At 49.0% G+C, this 20,210-nt stretch overlaps 2 protein-coding genes and 1 pseudogene across 2 annotated transcripts in view; 1 reads left to right on the top strand and 2 right to left on the bottom strand.

Moving 5' to 3' along the window:
• The window catches only part of C12.1 (spliceosome-associated protein CWC15), a 385,811-nt gene that overhangs the window by 282,889 nt on the left and 82,712 nt on the right, over positions 1-20,210 (top strand). The window lies entirely within an intron of this gene.
• Positions 1-20,210, bottom strand: part of LOC144170808 (retinal guanylyl cyclase 1) — a 220,827-nt gene that overhangs the window by 185,866 nt on the left and 14,751 nt on the right. The window lies entirely within an intron of this gene.
• On the bottom strand, positions 5,245-7,476 carry LOC144170962 (small ribosomal subunit protein eS12-like; annotated as a pseudogene).

The raw sequence follows: 20,210 nt of genomic DNA, 5'->3' as shown, positions 1-20,210 counted from the left end.
CGGGGTTCACCGGCACCTTATCAACATATGATGCTGGTTTTCTTTATTGAAACGAATACTGAGCTTTATGCTGCACGCCAAATAAGCCTGACATCTTGGAATCTTGGCATCTTGGGAGAGAACTGCTGGGTCCTGTCGGGGTATAGTTTGTTTACGACACGAAATTTTCCGACCAATGTGAGGCTAACAGCTTGGCTGTAATAAATAAAATAAGGGCAGAGGTTCTATGCCACGCGCTAGACAAGGCAAGATAGAAAATGAGGGGAATAAATCAGGCCCTTCTTAAGCCAATCAAAGTCGGCGGTTTATCGGAGGCAGTGGTGTCAGGCCTTCTACCGTAGTGCTACGCTGAGTGAGAGGTGACGGGTTGAAGTGGAAATGTTAACAGTAAATGCATGCCCACCTACGACGCACGTCGGAGAATACAATCCTGGGTCACCCAAAAAAATCGCTGCAGTAGACCAGATATCGCAGGCGTCGTTTTGCAGTGGGAACTTGAGAAACGGCTGAGTCGCTTTTATAGTGTTTACTCGCGTGTTTACCTTTTGCTATTCCCGTTTATTATTTGATTAAACAGAATTTAGTTCGATTCCAACTTCCTTTCGTTACTTTCACTTTGGAGGGTTATAAGAAAAGCGTTGTTTATAAATAGCGCAACTATATTTCCAGAATATCGGCCAACTACACATGGGGCTTGTTCTGCGCTGTTGTTGGGCTTAACTAATGCTTTTTGGAATATGCATGCAAATGTTTCTGAACCTTGTGCGTATATTTCACGTTTTGAGCAAAAAAAGAAAAGGAAATCATTTTTATTTCCCCTCCTCACCAATGCAGCTCATGGCGAGGCACCCTGTGGCTTCCTCTGACGTAAACGCTCTGTCGTTTCATTCCTTTGCGTTTATTAAGCGTTTTATATAAAACTGCCCGCTCACTGCGAGCGCAGGGATTGCCATTTTTCGCTTGCGAGCAGGGCCGGAAGGGCGCTTGCCAGGCCCTGGCGCTGATTCCGTGCGGGCCTCGGGGTTAGGGACTGCTGCCGGCGGCTGGTGGTTAATTAACGTTCCAGCCGCTGGGCACCGCTGAGCGCTGATTCCGGGCTTCTCGCATGCCGCAGGGGGCACGGATCCTCCACCGCGTCTGTCGGTGGGGGCCAACGCGTGCCCACTAATCCCACTCATTTTGGCCGCCCCAACTCGCTCCGCTCATCACCGCGGCGTTGCTTCTTTTCTCGGGAACTCGACCGCTCACCGATCAGTCTCGAATGTTGAGCTCGCTTTCTGCCTTCGCTTTCTGCCCACCGTGTTGGGTGCCGCTGAACGTCAAGGTCGGTCTGCAGTTCCGTAATAACTGCGATTTCAGCGCGCTCGCTGAGCGAATGAAACTAAGCGCTCACTTCACAATTTGTATCTGCTTGAAATATAGTGCTAGCGGATTCTGCAAACGACCGGCCTTGCCAAAGCCTACGCTCGAGGGGAAGGGAAAAAAACGTTTGTGGGAGCCGATATTGGAGAAAGAAAAATTCAGGGAAGCTTGCGCTCACGTGCAAGAGTTGAATGACGGAGCTGTTGTAGGTGAGCATTGCCAAACACGTGTATTCACTCGCGCAATGATAGCACTTTTTTTTTTCAAGAAACTTGGTGTGACTTTGGGGGTGCGTTCATTACGCGAGGTATTTTTTTTTTTGCAATACATTTCTGAGCACATAAAACGCAAGCAAGTTGTGGTAAAAATCTTTACGATAGTTCTCATTACCATAATAAAAATAATAAATAAAAACAATAAAATCTCCGCACACCGCCGCCAGCCTCTTTGCAAAGGCAGGCAAAATGCCGTGCTTTCGTGAATTACCGAACGCGCCGCTACGAGCTTGCTACGAGGTGACAACAGTTCGACCAATAAGTGGCTGCCACTGTGACAGTGCGGGACATCAAAACAGACACGGCGGCCGACTAAGCAACCATAGCGCATTTTTTTCTTTGTATTGTGAGTATATGATCTGCATTTAGTGAGAGTATACTCCTCATCAGTATTGAACGCATGCTTGCCGATATGGCTAATATCGGCAAGTCTGCCGCAATAACGTATCCATGTCCTCTTCGAAAGGGAAGGAAAGAGAGGTACGCACGACCATCCCCAGCTAGACTTTGCACACATACGACATATTGCTGCGGCTAGTTCGGGGTGCGTTCATTGCACGTGAAATAAAAAAAAATCGAACTTTGACAACATACTTAAGGGATGCGATAATTACGCGAGTGCGATCATTAAGCGAGTAAAAGTTTCAGTATCATTGTTTATTAGCATAGTTGCGGTGCTAGTGATCGTGGTGAAATGCACCGAAGAGGTCATCGTCTTTTCGTCTTTTTCGCGAGTGGAGGATGCAGTCATCCTCAGCATTGTAGACTTCCACCAGTTAGTTCTTCGTCATCGACTCGAGGCAGTTGTGGCAGGATCAGCAAGTCGTTTCGGTAGCGATTGGCACGCTCGTAGCCATGTCTCCAATTACCCTTAATAGCGTCTGGAGAATGAGGCGCCCGCGGTGACCTCTCCCAAGCAGGGTCTCTTTTCAACATTAGCATTAGCGCTCCGGGTTTTTTTTTTTTTTTTACATGCACGGTAGCGATTTGCGACAGCGGTGTTTTTTTTTTTTTTTTTTTTGCTAAAGTCATTGCGCGAGCCGCGGATTCGGTGGTTGCCGCGAGGCACGCACTCACGAGCGCTCCGCTTTTTTTTTTGTATTTTTTCCTGCAGCGGCAAACTTACGGTCTGCCCAACAGCCCGCTGTTCACAGGCCACCGCCACTGCTCGGGCCTGATTGACCAGGAACGGCTGGTTTGCGAGCTGCATATCAGACCGCTGTCCCAGTGCTATGGGTGATGGGGACATTACTCCCATGCGAGGTGGTATTTACATGCCGGTGTATCGCAGGCAGGGCAGTTTTAGGGCAGTGTCGAAGGAGGGCCGCGTGCGTGCATCTGGGAGGCTGAATGCCGGGTGGAGAAGGAGCACTGTACTCTGCACTGGCGACATTGCCAAATATTCCAGCGTAGCCCACTGGGACAAAAACATCGCGGCACTTTCTTAGAGGCAGCATTGTAAGCACAAATCAGGAAACATTCCACTCTGCGAAGGTGGATGAGCAGCGACGCTGTTCAGCACGCGGCACACATGTGACACAGAATTTTGAACGAATTTACGAACTCATTTATTGTGAACTAAGTAGTCATGACGGGTCAATGAATCTCGCCGTAATGATAGGGGTGTCTCAGCAGTCAATCGTCATGCAATTTGTGTTGAGAAAGCTTCGATAAAGCAAGAGTGAGAGCCGCTTTCTGTAGCCTTACTCCTCCAGTAGGTTGCCGTGCATTGACAGCAGACGCGAATTATCTAACATTCCCAACTTCAACTTCACTGTAAACTAACTAATTACGACAAGTACATAAAGCTCAGAGTAATGATAGAGTCGTACTAGCACCCAACTGTCATGGAACTGTTTCGAGAAAGGTTTGATAGAGTTACGGCCGTTTTCGTCTGGGCACACACGACAAAGTTGGCTTGCCGCAAGGTTGCTCGCGCCCACGAAAAGTGCAAGGAACCCAAGTCATTAAATGTTTCGCTTCAAAAGTTAAGTGAAAGCTTACTTTGGAGTTCGCTTTACATCCGCATTCGGTGGCGGAAGACTCGGGGCCCAGACGTCCGGCTCGCGATTTGCCATGGTGCCGGATAAACAAGGCAGCTTGAACTACTGAGCTAGCGCCCTTGGATGCGCACTTGTTTCCTTTTCACTTTTCAGCACCCTCCGGAGCCACGGACGGATGTCGCTGACTCCGTAGCCGAACTATTCAGGGGCCGAACACTGCGCGAGCGAAACAGGACGCTTGACTTGGTGGCTTGACGAGACGTGCGTCGAATAGGCGACTTCAGGTGGGCATTGATCCCAGAATTTCCTTACTATCCCCGCACTTGCACCTAAATAAGCGACGCGACCACGAATGGGAAATTCGTGAAACTGCCTGCCGTACCGATTGTTTACAAGGGTTCTTTTTCCTCCATTGCATTGGTGAATAGAATAAGCCTGCCAAGTAATATTTTAATACGAAAGTGTTTTCTTCTGGGATACACAGACATTTGAGTGACGTCATATTCGTCACGGAAGTTACGCCAGTACAACGAAGCAAGCGGCCAGTACAGTCTGCGCCCCTGCACGCAGTGTCTTTCTGTGGGGAAGCAACCTTTAGAACCAAAGAGTACGTTATACTTGTGGGTTGTTCGTTTTCGGGTTTTATATTTTAACACGAAAGTGTTTTCTGACGGGATGCACCAAGATTTCAGTGACGTCATATCCGCCAAGGAAATGACGCCAGTACACCTTTTCCGAAGCGACCCGCCAGGCGGACGTAGCTCGCCAAGCACACCCACAAAATAGCCGCCGACCCTCATATCATGCTCAGCTGCAGACTTCGCTGCACACTTCACTTTCGTGTTTTACCGATTCCTATGACAGAGGAATCAACCACAGTTTTTTTGCATGTCTGACGCTCTGTTCTACACGTTTTTGCCGCAATTGTATTTATTTTTTTCTCGGTGGCTTTGCTTTAACAATTGACGCGCTATTGTATTCTCTTGATGTTGTATTTACTGCTGTTGTATTTTGATTTCTGTTCACCGTGTGACAAATTTTATAAATGTATTTGTGTATGTCCCCCTGCTGTAATGCCTCATTGGCGCTGCAAGAAAGAAAGCAAGGAAGAATAATACAGTACATGAAAGGTAGGGAGGTTAACCAGGTTAAAGTCCAGTTGGCTACGTACTCTACGCATGGTAAGTGTGAAAGGAGGAATTGAATAGAAATAAAGGGTGTTTAGGAGACAGGAATAGAGCTTGAGGAGCAAGAAAAAAAAGGCAACTATGTAAACAAAACCATGGGCGATAATAAAGCCTAAAAGCCTAAACTGAACAGGTAAACTAACTAAATGACGATTGAAAAGTGGTACGTGGTGTCTCTACAATCGTCCAGGCAATCCTGCATGCTTCAAAAAACGATGTAATGCTTTTGCGACGTTTTGGTACTCTGATGGGCAACGCCTGTGGCATAAAATAGTCTGCGCAGTCAATGGCTGGTTGTCGAGTTTCCTGAGGGCTGTCGACAGGTGCAGTCTGTGCGTTACACAGCTGGCACAGTAACACAAGAGGTGTTTTGTTGTTTCGTCCGTGGCACACACGGCACAAGCAGGGCTGGGGCTGTCAATTCATGCCGACAGTGAAGGAGTAAGCTTTCGTGAAAGCGACTACTGTCCCCAGGCGGCACAGTAGGGAGGCATCCGAGTGTGGCACGTTGATGGGTAAGTGGCGCTGCAGGTCGGGGTCGAGCAAGTACGAGCGAGAGTTTGAAAACTCCGGCGTATTCCAAAGAGCAAGCGGGATTTTGCGGGCGATGGAGCTGCAGGAAAGGTAAAGTAAGGTAAGGTAAGACAAGGTAAAGTTAAGTAAGTACGCAAGTAAGTGAGTTAGTGAGTGAAACAGTGAGTGAATAAATAAATAAATAAATAAATAATTCTTAATTAATTAGTTCATTAATAGATAGATAAATAAATAAATAAATAAAACACGTTTCATCAAGATCTGCGGGGAACTGTCACCTTAGACGTGCAGCACGCCACCGACGTACAGGTTAGCCCAAGTCTGTGACGAAGATTTATGGCGCAGGTGTACCAGAGTACACGGTGTATCGACGCCATCGATACCGAACGTGCGAAGACGGCGGTGACAGATGAAGGTAATAATTTTGTGCGCCCCGACCGGGCCAGCGAGTTCTCATATCCCGACAAACCGGGCTAACAGCTGCGTTGTAAATTCGGCCGGCTTCTCTTACGGGCCCCTCCAAATAAAGATCCGGTGCCACCGCTTGCACCTTATTTATTTCAAATGATCCAGTAGCCCACCGAGCGGCCGGCAAAATGGAGGGAAATCTCACTGGATTCGTGAAGAGGCGCTACGCACTTAAAAATAAGAAGAATAAGCCGTTCATTGGAAGAACCTTGGCAAAGTACGCAGCCTAAACGTGTACGCGTTCCCAAGTTCAGACAGTAGCGCGTTTTTCTTTTGTTATTATTATAATGGCGGATGGTCGATCGAAGCGGGAGCCGCGCGCCAGGGAAATTCATTTGGCCGCAGGTGGACGATAAGGGCAGCTGCTGCCGTCCGATAATTGCGTCACCCGAGCGCGGTCTTAGAGAGAAGAGGCAATTGGGAGGCCACCGAGCGAGCAGTGATCCCACTGGCGCAGCAACCTATCCACATCGGCGTCGCCTCCGACGGAGGTAAAGGGGGTTTTCTTCTTGAGCCGAGAAGGACTTCCGGACTCGGAGGCTGCTGCTTGGCCAGGCGCTTCTTATTAGCGGGACCGGTGACACGCGAGCGCTGTCTGCCCGTTCCCCGCTGCGCGCGCGGATTCGGCCGGGGGCGTCGCGGGAGCAAACGGGCTATCGCGTCCGTTCCGTTGTTTGCTGTCCGGCTGCCGCTTTCGATCGCCTTCTCCGGTCCTCAGGGTATGAGTGCCGCACTTGACGCCAACACTGTCACTGCCACCGGTGTTCGGCAGAAAGTACGCCCACAGTAGCTAGCAGCACGTGTGCCAACCGTGGTCGCTTTGTTTCCGCTGCCAGTTACATCGCGTTGAGCAGCGTGATCGATGGGGCCTTGCCCAGAATGGATGGAGCGTCTCTCGCGCGGTACTTCGGGATGACTGCGGGCGACGAGCCTTTGGCTAGTCTCCTTCACCTTAGCACCGAAAAAAGTGCGACGCAGGCAGCAACAGAGACACAAAAAGCGATGAGAGAGCCAGGGACCACTTTGCGTGCATTAAGAATGCCCGTTTCTAGGTATATCTCAGCTTTTCATGATTAAGCGCGGGTGAATGTGTCTCACCAATTTCTGAATCGAAAGTTCGTTGATAGTAATAACTAACCTCAGCCCTTGAGACTAAAACGTAAGCAAGTTTAAGTGAACGATTCGTGGAAAAAGACGATCGATTACGCGGAATTCGTTCGTCAGGAAAGCGACTGAAGGTGTCAGTGCATGAGGTGCAAGATCATTGCTGTGTCTAAACTTGTTCCACAAACGCCGAAAGGGCGCGTTGTACGTGTGTTTCACGTTTCCTTAAAAAGCACCGACAGATCCTGGCTTCTCTTGGACTGGAAATAGTCCTCGACCAGGTGCCCTGCTCCTCGACCTTGCAGAGGCTGGCCAAGCCTCTTGCTGCTCTCAGCGTTGATGAGGCTGTATTCGGAACACGGGGCCTCGGTGAGCTTCAGGTAGCTCGTCTCGTCGCAGTTGTTTGCCATGACACTCCTTACGCTTGTCGAAGGCCTTTGCGGCTTCGCCGAGACGACGAGCAAGACCGTCGTGCGTCTTGACAACCACTGGAAATGCTGTGTAGACATCCAAGGGCTCGCCGCTTGACGCTATCACCTCCATCTTGTTGATCAAATCGACCCCCGTGTGGTACTGAACTTATTCAATTTCTTTGTCCCTAAAATAAATTAAGGGGGCGACGCGCGAGTTAATTTCCGCGCACTCATCCCCAGCAGCTTTACCGCTCAAAATTCCGACCGCTCAGAAACCTAGTAAGACCATTGCAGAGAAGTAATAGTTCACATTGTGCAAGGAGTCAAGTTGTATATGAAAACTGCAAGAACACTTCGCAGAACTCTGAATGATTTTTGTACAATTGCCTGTCGAAAGTTACCAACCATACAATTCAATTCGATAATTTATATGGCTGTTGAACCTAGTAGATCAACGTGCTAAACTTGAAACTGCACACAAAGCAAGCTCCCGCCCTCAAAATTAGCTGTGAGAAAATTCATTGCACTACGCTGCATGCATCCACAGTAATAATTTCTGAAAGAACTACGATGAACCTGAAAGCTGCTCCTGAATGAGAAACAACGTGGGGAGTTTGTTCATTGGTTAGGTGCGTAGCTTATGGTTCGAAGGTCGGTGGTTCAAGCCCCGCAATAGCTGGAACTTTTGAGTTTAAAGTCTGACAATAGTCTTCACCAGGAAATGTGCTGGCATCTTGACTCCTTCAACCAACAAGTGCTATTCCCAAAGTACACTGTGGATGAGAAGGAGTGCCCCATCGTAGCGGGTTGTTCCTCGTTATTCCCGCTTCCTGCTCGTCGCGAATTCCACCGGGGGCGCGCTGTATAGGAGGGTCGTCGCACTACAACTTAAACCTTGAAATGAACGAGGCATATCTAGCAAGGTCACCGGGCAAGGTAGCCGTGGTGAAGATAATGTTAGAAATTAAAATAAACATTTGCGCATTGCTTCGGACGCGCATTTCCGTTTGTTGAACTCGTGAACCTACAAAACAGCATTTGCATATTTTCGAATCTAGGCACAAATGTCGTTCTTTGCAAAAGGTTCCGGGGAGTACACAACGTAGCTGCGAGAACCACTATATCAGTTTCAGGGTATCGGCACTCTTTTCTCTCACTGTTGCATGCCGCTGACAGCGACCATTGGTCGAACCACGTCACGTGACATTTGTTTGCGCCGGTAGACCCATAGGCGCTGACGTTTTGGGGCCACTGTATTGCCGCGTGCGCGCGTTCTTCGATAAATGATGATTTTGGAGCGCCGTGCGGTTGTATGACACGTTCAGAGAACATTTTTAAGCTTCAGACAGAGTAGCGATGTGGTGTTACTCTTTACTGGGCTGTTTAAACCGGCCGGAGGGTGGAAAACGCCTGCTTCGCTTCCCGCTGGGAAAGAACGACAGTGGCCTAGCGTAGCCTACAGCCACTCTAGGTTACGCTAGAGCCACTAAATAAGCTACGCTAGCGTAACCGAGCTTGACTCTGTCGCACCGGCGCGCTATCTCGAAATCCTCTAAAAGCAAACACAGCTGTCATGGTTCCCGGAAAAATTCCTGGACACCCTGGTGACCAAACACGGCTGCCGACGTGCATCAGTGTCGTTACTCTGGAGCGTGGCTTATTTAGTTTATCCAGTAGCGACGCATGTAACATTAAACGCGATTTCAATAGTCTCATTCGATGTGGCAACTGCAAGCTTTTAATGCGATGTATGATTGGCAATGAAAACAAAATTAAATTCTGTTCCGCCCAGTGTGAACTCTGCTGAAACACAGGAGCTGTGGCTCTCTTTTGTTGGCTGCGAGCGCTCGCCCGAGAACGGCAGCATCGTCGCCACGCAAATTCTATGCTTCGCGCAAACGAATCGGCAGCTAAACGTCAGGGACGGGAGGCTCCCTCCCCTCCTTTTCTCTTAGAAGGAATAAAAAAACGCGCAATGCAGGCTTCAGATGCCGCTGGTACACATCCCGTACGTGTGCGATATCCAGCTCCTCTTGCACCTTCATCAAACGCTGTTCGCCTTGCCAGTGAAAAAGATCGTCCATGGCGTACCGCACGCGCTCTCACACCCCCGCGCGGTACGCACCTCCCTGGCGGGCTGTCTCGCCAAGATGACGTCCTGCTCCGACGTCTTCGCCCGGAGGTCTCCTTCACGCCGGCTGTGACGAGGTCCTGGCCACCTCAGTTCCATACCCCGTTTCACTCCACGTGCCCCTTCTGCCCCGCTCCTGTTGACCAGGCTACAGCAGAGCATTCGTTGTGGAGCTACCCCGCCATGCGAAGCCTACGGCTTGTGCACATCGCCTCCTGAGGCCCGCGCCCCGGACGTCCACCAGGTCTCGTGGCGTGAATACAAGGTACACATCAAGGCCCCCTGCTCCGATTTCTTCGGGAATCCGGAGCATATATGTACGTTTAATTTTCCCTTATGCTGAATAGCAAAATTCCACAAATAAACGCACCAGCGAGATCACTGCGCCCTCTATCCGAGGCTCTGGGAATTTATTCTTACTGCTCCGTGACTCACGACCTACAGCAGACGGACGATAAGGCTCAACGTACAACAGCTCCGCCGTTAAAAACGTGCGAGAGCTACTGGCTTGTTTGTGGAGTACGAACAGGGACGACGCCTACTGGACCTCACCCCTTCGCTGCTAGTGGCAGCTGGCATGCTGCTGGAGTGTCTGAGGATAGCGTGCACTGTTCCCCCTTCGCAGGGTCCTGGCCGTCTTGGTGTGGCTTCCTTTTCTTTTTGTCAAGAAAGACGCAATCTTTTTGGGTGCGACTTTGCAACGCCCAAGTCATTTTTATGAACTTAGAAACAAAAAAAAAGTTGGTGTTACGACTTGTTTGTAAAAAACTGGTCACCAGTTAAAGGACAATAGCAGAGGGTTGAGACAAACGAGGCTAGTGCTTGACTTCGTCTCTCTCAAGCGGTTGCGCGTTCTCAAAGTTCGCCTGTCTCAAGCGGATGTTCGAGCCTAGTACAGCTCCGCTTTAAAAAAAACGAAATTTTCTGCGCAGTAAGTCTTGCGTCCTCATTTCCGCAGGTAAAGTGGCTCATTGATCTCTCTCAACGTTAAATTCTCCTCTTCCGCTTCGTAGAGTTGTTTTACCCATTTGCGTTTGCTCCTTTAAAGCGTGCTTTGTCTGTTATACACAACTGTAATGCACACAAGCCAACGTAAGAAAAGTTGACTGCGTTTTTGTTCGTTTTGATGCAAATGTCGCAAAACAAGATCCTTCTGCGTTTCCGGCCGCCCGTCACCCTCTATTCTGTCCCCTGTGGCCGCCCCTCACGCTGTTTCCCCGCATCCTCCCTTCTTCCATTTGCATTGAAATTGAAGTTTGCTCGACTAAATGCAGTTATCGCGCGTTCGTACTGCTCACGCGCCCTCTAATGGACAGCGCACGTCTCTTTCATTGCCATTTTCTTTTGTACAACTTGGTACAGCTGGAGCCCACATATTTGTTGTGCTTGCTTCTACCTCGGATCTGTTTGACGCAGTTTTTAACCTGTTCTTCTTATTTTTGCGGTCCTAAAACAAATACAACTTGTATTTTTATTAGCAGAATGCCGCCACTTTCCGTTATGCCCTGATGTTTTGCTTCGAAAGTGGTCAGTGATTTTTATTCCCGGAACAATCTTGCCATGTACGACGCACGCCACCAGCTTTAGCAGCTTGTAAATGTCTTGCCCTCATTACTTCTTGACCAAACAGTCTTTGAAGTTTTGGCCGGACGGCTTAATCGAGTGACAGACAAGACAAGACAGACAGACAGACAGACAGACAGACAGACAGACAGACAGACAGACAGACAGACAGACAGACAGACAGAAAGACAGACAGACAGACAGACAGACAGACCAAAATTTTGGCGTATAGGTAGCGAAAATCCCCCTGAAAAGTTATACGAGGCTAAAGAAACCCAAGAATTCAGTCAGCTCTCATCGAAAGTTTTATCGAGAAAGAGTAAATAGTCACAAGAAGATTTTCTGCAAAAAAAGGTATTTAAAGGGACACTGAAGTGAATTTGTCAAGCTCCCGTTTTTGCTTGCACTGCGTAGATTGGCTCAAATTAGCACACTTTTCATCGTTTATTCGCTTGACAAATCGGTAATTATTTTACAAAGCGCGAAAGAAGAAAAACTACCATGCGCGCTTTGCGGCGGCCGCACCAACTAAAGCTGTGACGTTGGGAGGAGGGGGCACCGTGATTGGACGATGCCCAAGGTTAGCAATGAAACAAGTTTCGGTTTCGGTTTCGGTTCTGTAAAACACAATGGCGTTGTTGGATGGGCATTCTCAATATCTCAGTAATCATCGTACCACGCTTCTGCCATGTTGTCGGCTGTAAAATGCATAAGATAAGCCTCCCAGGACGGCTTGGAATCGTAGCATTCACTAGCCGAGGCCTACGCGGTGCACGAACGCCCTTCGCGTCCCCGCAGACGCTCAAATGCCATGCGCTTTTCCCCTATATTTGGAGCTTGCCTCACTCATGCCTGTATCGTAAAACGCGTGTTCGCACCTGGCCAAGGGTCTGTTGATTCTGGCCTGTGCCCTTGCCCGCAAGCAGTCGGTGCTTATGGCAACAGCACGCCAATGAGAACTCGCTAGCGCGCCAGTGCCAGCCTGCGCGCGTTCTGTGAACTAGTTCGTGGAGCAATGAACGTTGCGGCCCAAAAAAAGGTGAACTCTGTATAGAAAACATCGGCGGAAAACGAAAAAGTTAACCTATAAAAAAAAGCACGTACCCGAGGGGATTCGACCTTGTGACTTGCAAAACACTTGCGCTAACATACCTAGCGCTCTAAACCACTCGGCCACGTGCGAGCGCTGCCGACCTTTGAAATATAAGGTATATAATGTATAACCAGTTTACACTTTTATTTAGTTTTAGCATTCCAAGCAGCTTAGGTGACTATTTGTTGTTTTGCGCTCGTGCAGTACGCATCCCCCAAGTTTCCACAATATCTCACGTCTAGCAATTGCATTTCTTAGACGGAAAAGCGTTCGCAGATGCGTAGTCGTGCTGCTGGCCGCTGTGCTTGTTTGCCCAGCGCAAAAAAGTGCTTCCCGCACCCTAGTTTTACGCTGTACAGTAAAAATATCAGTTGATTTTATTTCCTTAGTACCTATATTGACTTCGCTGACTCTTCTCCCGCCTTCAAGAGGCCTTATATTTTCCAACTGGCGTACCAGTCAGCGAAGCGTCGCATGTGCGCTTGTGCAGCGCTTGTGTGAAGCGACCTTGACTTGGAGCTAGATACAGTGTACAAACTAACCAAGTAAAGAAAGGCACATACTTCCATTCACAAACGTGTCCTGGCTTCGTTTCAACTGAGCGAACGAATTGCGACGACCCGTCGGCGGCCGGCGGACGAAACGCTGGGCCGACTGACTCTGTCTGAAGGCCGGGGAGCCGTGCAGTAGCGCAGCCAATTGCGAGCTGGGCTCCTCCCGACGTCACACGAAAACGCCACAGAAAATGGACGAGCGTAAAGAGAGGAGGACAGCATTTTTGAATTAATTTTTTACCAAATAAAATCGCGTAAAACATGGCCTGGGGACTTCGGACTACAATTTGCGCTAGTAATCCAGCAATGTTTACATATCACTTCAGTGTCCCTTTAACAATGGTCGCAGAAAGTCGTGGTTCCTGTATTAGCATTTTAGTTACAAATAAGGCATGCGAAAAACGAAACTATTCGCTTTGTGGCCACTTGCACTGATTTCAAATATTTCTGATCACGTATGGCCGTCGGACGGCAATAAAATTAAAAAAAAAACTCTTTCTTGATTACAAACACACGAAGAAACTACATTTCGCCATGAATGAACAAGAGGAACGAGAGTTATGCAGGATCGCTTCTCCTCGGCGTTAGTATTCAGTTTTCAGCCGTTTATTTTTGCCCTCTTAGACAAAATTTCGCCCTCAAACTTGAACAGAGGAAGATTTTTTCTGTAATTATTTGTTTGGTTCTCACCGAACATCCGGGGCATTGCAAGTTTGTTAAACGTGGCATTGCCATTATATCTTCCAAAAACGACGCCAAGGAGCCTTTTCTTGACGTAGTGGGTTATGGACAGCAGATGCAAGTCGAACCTTAGCCAAAGCTATCATCCCATCCATCGCAGTAAGGCTCCAAAGATCACCATGTGCACAGAAACCGACCACTGAAGCTAGATAATGAAACGGAAACATGTTTAGCACCCTGCATTCTACAGCACAATTGTGATTTAAACAAGATGGGCCTCAAGGGTAACCGTAAACGTTTTTGCTATAAATTAGCTTCCATATCTGATCAGGATTCCTCATCTGAGGGTCACTGCAAGAATCACGAAAGAAAGTTCGTGTTTCGAGGGTGTTCTCCGCTGCAGCCCCTTTTAATTCGGCAGACGACCTTTCGAGTAATGCTTCCACCGCAAAAAATGTCATTTCTGAGAGCACAGCAGTAACATTGACTATTAGTGACAACTAACTGGTCAATTATATTGTTTCCATTGGGCTTCACATCATTTATTACAGTACTGCCATTTCAACTTGCGGTAGAATACAATTTATTCGCGATATAACGAAAGCCGCAGCAATAGCAAGGATTTGGGATAAAAAATTGCTAACGCACCATGATTTTTGGCCATCAACAAGAAACTGTTTCCGTGTGGTGTTAACTTGTGGCCTATAACAACAACATGGTGAGCTTTGTTTTCTGCTTTGGTTATTGTGAATTGAAACGCACCGAACACGCCCGTGTAATCCAGCCTTAAACGATGTCCAACCCTAAGAGATAATTTAAGAAGGAAATGTTCGACTTGTTCAAGCCGAGAATATGTCAGCGCGTTTTATGCACATAAAAATTAAAACTGCCAGTCCTAAGGTACAAACTGCTCCTTTGACTGCTGTAGCTGACGTGCACGTCAACAGAATATAAATTTCACCTCAGCCCAATTTATTTTGAACGTGCAGTACATACCGCAAAATCGACTGTTACATGACTGGTAGCCCCGTGAAATGCCTTGTTAATCAGTTAGAAGCTCCGTAGTAGTTAACGCTGCACAATTGTGGGCACATCGCTCAAAGTGCCAGGAAGCGGAAGTGGGATTTTAGCAGGCCGGGTGCTTTTCTTAAAGCTGCCGCGCGTACGCGAAGAAGTTAAGTAGGCTTGCTGCCGAGCTGGTGTCTGGCCGGCCACTCGCTGGCCGGCTGCCACGTTACTTCGGCCTCGCCGTAGTAACCGCGTTATTCCGGATTTCGGAGTGGAAATTGCCGATTTTTGCTTGTCGGTTGAGGCGTGTGCGCGCGTGTTTTAGCCATGATATTTTGTATCATGTCTTTTTGGGCAGACTATACGGAAATAGGGTTCTCGAGTGCTCGAAATTTTCCCTTCAGTTGGCCTTTAACACTTCGCCTACGTTCTTCCCAGTCAAGAACTCGCAAAAAACGGAAACTTGCGCTGGAGCTGACGAGCAACGCGCTTACACTTGGTGTCCGCGGCCAGACAGTCATCGCTGGCCTCCTTCCGCCACCTCTGCTACTTTCTTCATTCATGGCTAGGAATCACTGTGCAACACACAATGCGGGAAACCAGCTTACAAGGACCGAGTTTGCATCGACCGCTTTAAAATCGGCTACACTTCTAAACACAAGTGCATCGCTGTAAAGGCATCTTTCCTGGTCAATATACGCGGTTCTATATCAGCATACGAAGCCCGGAAGGAGAACAGGTGGCCGAAAGAAAAGGGTATGCGTACAGCGCGAGCGAAGAGAAAGGGCATGCACGCAGGAGAACACGTGCGGTTGGCTGCTGCACGTGCAGAGAACACCACCCCTTGAGTTGAGAGAACGAGCAGCTCTTCTCTTCCTACAGACGCAAAAGGACTGCGGTCAGCCTAGAGCTCCGCTCTTAAAGTCGGTTAACTCTCCGCGAACGTGGCGAAAGGAGTCCACCAACGACGATCGGGCCGCGTCCGCCAAACGGAAGCGTGACGCCCGCCGGGACCCTGAATACCGCGAGGCGGGAACGCAATGCGTCGGCGTGGCTACTATCTCGCTGAGCGCTTACCCGGCGCGATTTGAGCGGCACTTCGTGGGTGAGTAATCCGGCGTCGCTTTTGCGGCGTGTGATGTTTCCGGGAAACCTCAGCTCCACTGGTCATGCGCCTTCACAGTGTAAGATTCCACTGATGCGCTGTTTTTTTTATGAGAAGGCTTCACTGTTCAACTGCGGGAAAGCCAGCTTACAAAAGCTTACATTCATCTCCGAGAGTCGGCCTCACTTCTAAAGAGAAAAGCGGTGCTTGGAAGACATCTTTTAGGGGCAATATTCGCCGTCTTCTATATCAAAATATAAAGCTCCGGAGGGGTACAGATGGCTGAATGGAGAGCTTGTGCAGACGTGAGGAGGAAGAGAGCGGCTTGCCTTGGTATACGCACGCAAAAAAAAAAACAGCTTTTAGCCTATAAGAGTTCCTCTGTAAATGGGCGCACGTAGCGCTGATAAAATAAAGCGTTTCGCCCGGAATTCTCCCTTAGAGCGCCTATCACACGCTTTTCCCTCTTTCACTCATTCATTACGTGCCGTGCTCCATTTACAACATCACGGAGAGAACCAAAGAAGAGGAGACGACCAGAAGAAAAGAAACCCCGAACGCGGAGGCTGTTGTCAGACAACCAACCAAAGGAACCAAAAAGAAGGGCTGTTTGTGCTCCCGAGTGGCGGCGATGGAAAGACGAGAAATAGCAGCGGCCTCTCCGAGATCAATAGGCTTGACTCCCTGGCCGCTATTGTCGCGCCCCCTCGAAGCAAGGTAAAAAAAAAAAAAGACGGTGAGGAGGACAGATGCAGCGACGCAGTGCCTGACAGAGCTCGTGGGGGTTACGTGTTCGGCCGCCTGCTTTTACCGTATTCTGCCGCCACCCTCCTGATAGACAGGGATTGATCCCCTTAGAAGCAACCACTTTCTCGTTTTCCCGCAGTTATTGCACCGTCTGCTCCACGTTGTGCTCTTGCTAAGGTTTTTTGACATTTCGTTGGCACGTTCTCGGCCTGCAGCTTCTAACTCCCGTCGTGTGAGGCTTCTGGGTGGCGACGGTTCTGAGCGCGGCGTGGCGGTGAAGGTGGTGGCGGCGAGTGGGGCCGGGGGCGACATCGGGAGCTCGCTAATTGGCCCAGCGCACTTACTCGCGGTCATCCCGCTTGTTTAGTGAGGGCGGCGGCCAAGTGGTCAGTGAATTTGGTCGGTATGAACTGAGCGAACGCATAACCACGCAGAGGCATCGGCAAAGCCAGGTAAGAACGAAAAGAGGGACAAGAAGAACGCGGCACCTGAGCACGCCCCTGCGTCGTTTTAGCCCTGCTCGTGCGTAACAGGCCGCGCGTGAGCAGGGCGTAGTTTTTGCTTGACGCTCAACACAAAAAATCTTGCCATCTGACTCTCAGGGTGTCGAACCAGAACCGAACCGGTATTTTTCCCGCAGCTGAACCCGAACCGTTATTTTTTGAGCACGCTGAACCCGAACCGGAACTGAACAGAAGAAGTAACGGTTACCGGTTCACGACGAAGCGGTTCGACCATCCGCTGTTGATAATGCGCGGTCAGCGTCATTTGGGGCTTTTCTCTTTCCCAGACTCCGTAACTTCTCATGCACTTTTATTTTCATGTCAGTCACAACACTACCAACGCCTTCTTCGTCGTTGCAAGATGAGGAAAGGTATGTGCACCAGTGTTGCAATGGTACGCGACTACTGGTAGTGCGAGCAGAGTGCAAGGCTGAGCAAACGAAATATCTGGCCAGCCTGCAGGAGATATGAAACATCGACTTCGTCTTGCCCTCGCTGCGACTGCTTAGGGACAATCGGGCCGCAGGATTGCTGGACAACGCAACGGTGAAGGCCAGCACCGGAAACGTGCATGCATGTTGCATTTCTGAATTTGCCTTTAAAAGGTCGCACACCTGAAAAGTGCAAGTACTTGACAGGTGCGAACGGGTTCGATCACCGCAACCTGCTGCCGTTTTTCTGACGTGGACAAAAACGAAGACTTCCTTGTGTCGATATTTCGACGCTCGTTAAAGATCCCCAGGCCATCTAAATTTCTCTGCCGGTCTGAAAAAATGATGTGCCTTCTAGCACAGTCTGAGCAGCTTCGGATCATCAAACGCGACAGTATTTTTTTAGAAGTGTGTTTCTATGCGAAAACAAACCAGAAAAGGCCCACCACGCGGCCTTAAATTATTTCGCGCCGAGTTGCCACACGAACAACTTATCCTCTTTCTTGTTTCGTTCAGCCATCAAATAAGCAAAACACCTAAACGTAGATGTTACCCTAGACATACCTTCCTTTTTCTAATCTTTAGCATATCTGAACGAGTTATCGCGGCGAAGGCAGCCAGCGCTGTGGTGCATAGTATAATAGCCACTTCTATAGACGATAGTCTTTCCTGAACTGCTTAGGCGCGAAAATTTTGGTATGTCTGTCAGTGCGTTCCTTGATTCAGCCGCACTGCTAAAAGCTACAACTCTTGAACGAGACGAATATTTTGACAAAAAAATTTTCAAACTACTAAAGCTGGAACAATGCTTCATACTTGTCAGCATTGTTTGGCAAAAAGGTAACATTACGAATGTTTGAGGCAATACAATAATAGATAACTGATACTTGCAGTGTTCTGTCATTTTAAAAAGTGGGCCTAATTTTCACAAAATCAAACCAGAGAGAATGCATTAAACAATATTTTAGCTACAAGATACAAAATGGCTCGTGCTGGAGCGTTGGGCTCGTGGCCAACAGATGACACGGAAGCAGTGAGAACGGGGGAATTTTGAATTGAGTTAAGCAAACTACCCGCCGCGGTGGCTCAGTGGCTAAGGCGTTGCGCTGCTGAGCACGAGGTCGCGGGTTCGATACCCGGCCGCGGCGCCCGCTTTTCTGATGGAGGCGAAAAGCAAAAACGCCCGTGTGTACGAGACTTCGGCGCACGTTAATGATGCCCAGGTGGAAAAATTAATCTGGAGCGCGCCTTCCCTACGGCGGGCCTCATCGCCTGCGTTGCGTCGGCGCGTTAAACCCTACAATCAATCGAGTTCAGCAAACTGTCATTGCGTTTATCGCGGAAGGACCGGCACAAGAGGGGAACGGCGTGAAATGTAGGCGCGAGAGAGAGGGGAGGCTGCAGTTACGTAGCAGGAGCGGCACGAGACTATTGTCTTTGGCCGAAATTTGCAGCGATGGAACAGACACGCGGCCAATTTTTTAGGACGCGTAGAGCGGACAACTTGGCATTTTTTGTTATCCAAATAATGATAAGAGCTATAGCACAGAAGAGATAAACTAGCTCGTAAATCCTCACTACTGCATATGTTTTCCTTATTATCTGGCCTGATTTCTTCCTGTTGTATGTAAACTTGCACAACTGTTTACAAGGAATAGCAATGTTTTGAATGCGCCAAGATTTTACTTAGTTTTTATGGTGGCTTTAAACTACGAAGCACTCCTTCGCATTCATTAATCATTAACTCTCCGAACCCGTTCGCAAACCGGTTAAAACTGGCGAACCGGTTCCGGTTGTGATTATTGAACCGATATTCCTTTCGGTTCGGTGCACTGCATCTGAGGTGTCACAGCTGTGTCGCCAAATGAAAAAGTTTAGCGGGATCGAAAACAGCACGACAAATTTATTCACGTATATGCCAGTTCTCAAAGCTCGAATTGTGGCCTTATGCGCCCGAGAAACGCTTTCAGGGAATGAGTGACTAGAGCGGCAGCACGTGCAGTGGCCAAGCGAGAATTCCTCGAGCACTTATTGTACACGTGCTTTGAATGTGACAGCGGCATGGCTTCCCTTGGCCGCACTTACGTAGACTTCTGTACCACTACATCATGTGTGCTCCCCTTTCTTGGTCTTCACTGGTTACCAAACGGCATGCACTCCGGAGATCCGCACTGAGAAGCTGCGGTTCTGTATTACGGCATTACGCCACGCACGAGGCGAAGCAGCAAAGCATGTTTAGGGGAAGCCACATTTGTTTCGCATTCGAAGCATGTGAGCCAAGCTGAGCGACTCAAGAATTTTTTTCTCTTTTTGGCACACTTTCTATTGTCCATATTTAAAGTACCGCAAAAAAGAATTGTCTTCCACGTGTCCCCGGCGCAGAGCAGCAGCCAGATCATCTATCTGCCCGTCACCGCGCTCCTGGGTTCGGTTCTCCTCCCTGATCGAGCTTTTAAACACTCCCTCCCGGGCTTAGTTTGGTCTGTCACTCGATTCAGCCCACCGGACAGAAGTTGAAAAAACGCTTGACCAAGAAGTCTACATGCACTAGAAGTGGGCGATTGATCGATTGACCCTCCGATTAATCAATTAATGCTTCAGTGGCTATTCATTTTTTAACCCGTTAATCGGTTGAAGTCATGTCAGCAAATTGAAACAGCAGTGCCGTGTTGAAATTGTGCGCAAGCGCGTCGAGAACAATTATTCGTGTTCAAATAACCCGCCTGAAGTCCCAACAGAAAACGATGGATGCCCAGAGACGACAGCGATTTAAAAAAAAATGGCGCAGCTTACACTAGTTATGCAAGGCTGGAGAAACAGCAGAGCTGGGGGTCGGCGCCCTACACTGACGGCGGATCCCAGGAGAGAGGGAGCAGCCGGACCCCAGCAGTGCAAAGCCGTTTGGGACGGCACTGTAAAGCAACGACCCTTGAAGTATGTACAGTGTTTTATTCAGTAGCAATCGTCCTCAGCCCTCTCGTCGTCGTCTTCCGAAGGCACAACCGCGTAGCACGGCCTCCGTGATCGGCTGCCGGCGGCGCGCAACGG

This window comes from Haemaphysalis longicornis, unplaced genomic scaffold (assembly GCF_048455015.1).
Source record: "Haemaphysalis longicornis isolate Haplotype H1 unplaced genomic scaffold, Haemaphysalis longicornis Haplotype H1 scaffold_2, whole genome shotgun sequence".
Lineage (NCBI taxonomy): Eukaryota > Metazoa > Arthropoda > Arachnida > Ixodida > Ixodidae > Haemaphysalis > Haemaphysalis longicornis.
Note: the sequence above shows the minus strand (reverse complement) of the source record. Positions and strands in the feature narration are given on the sequence as shown.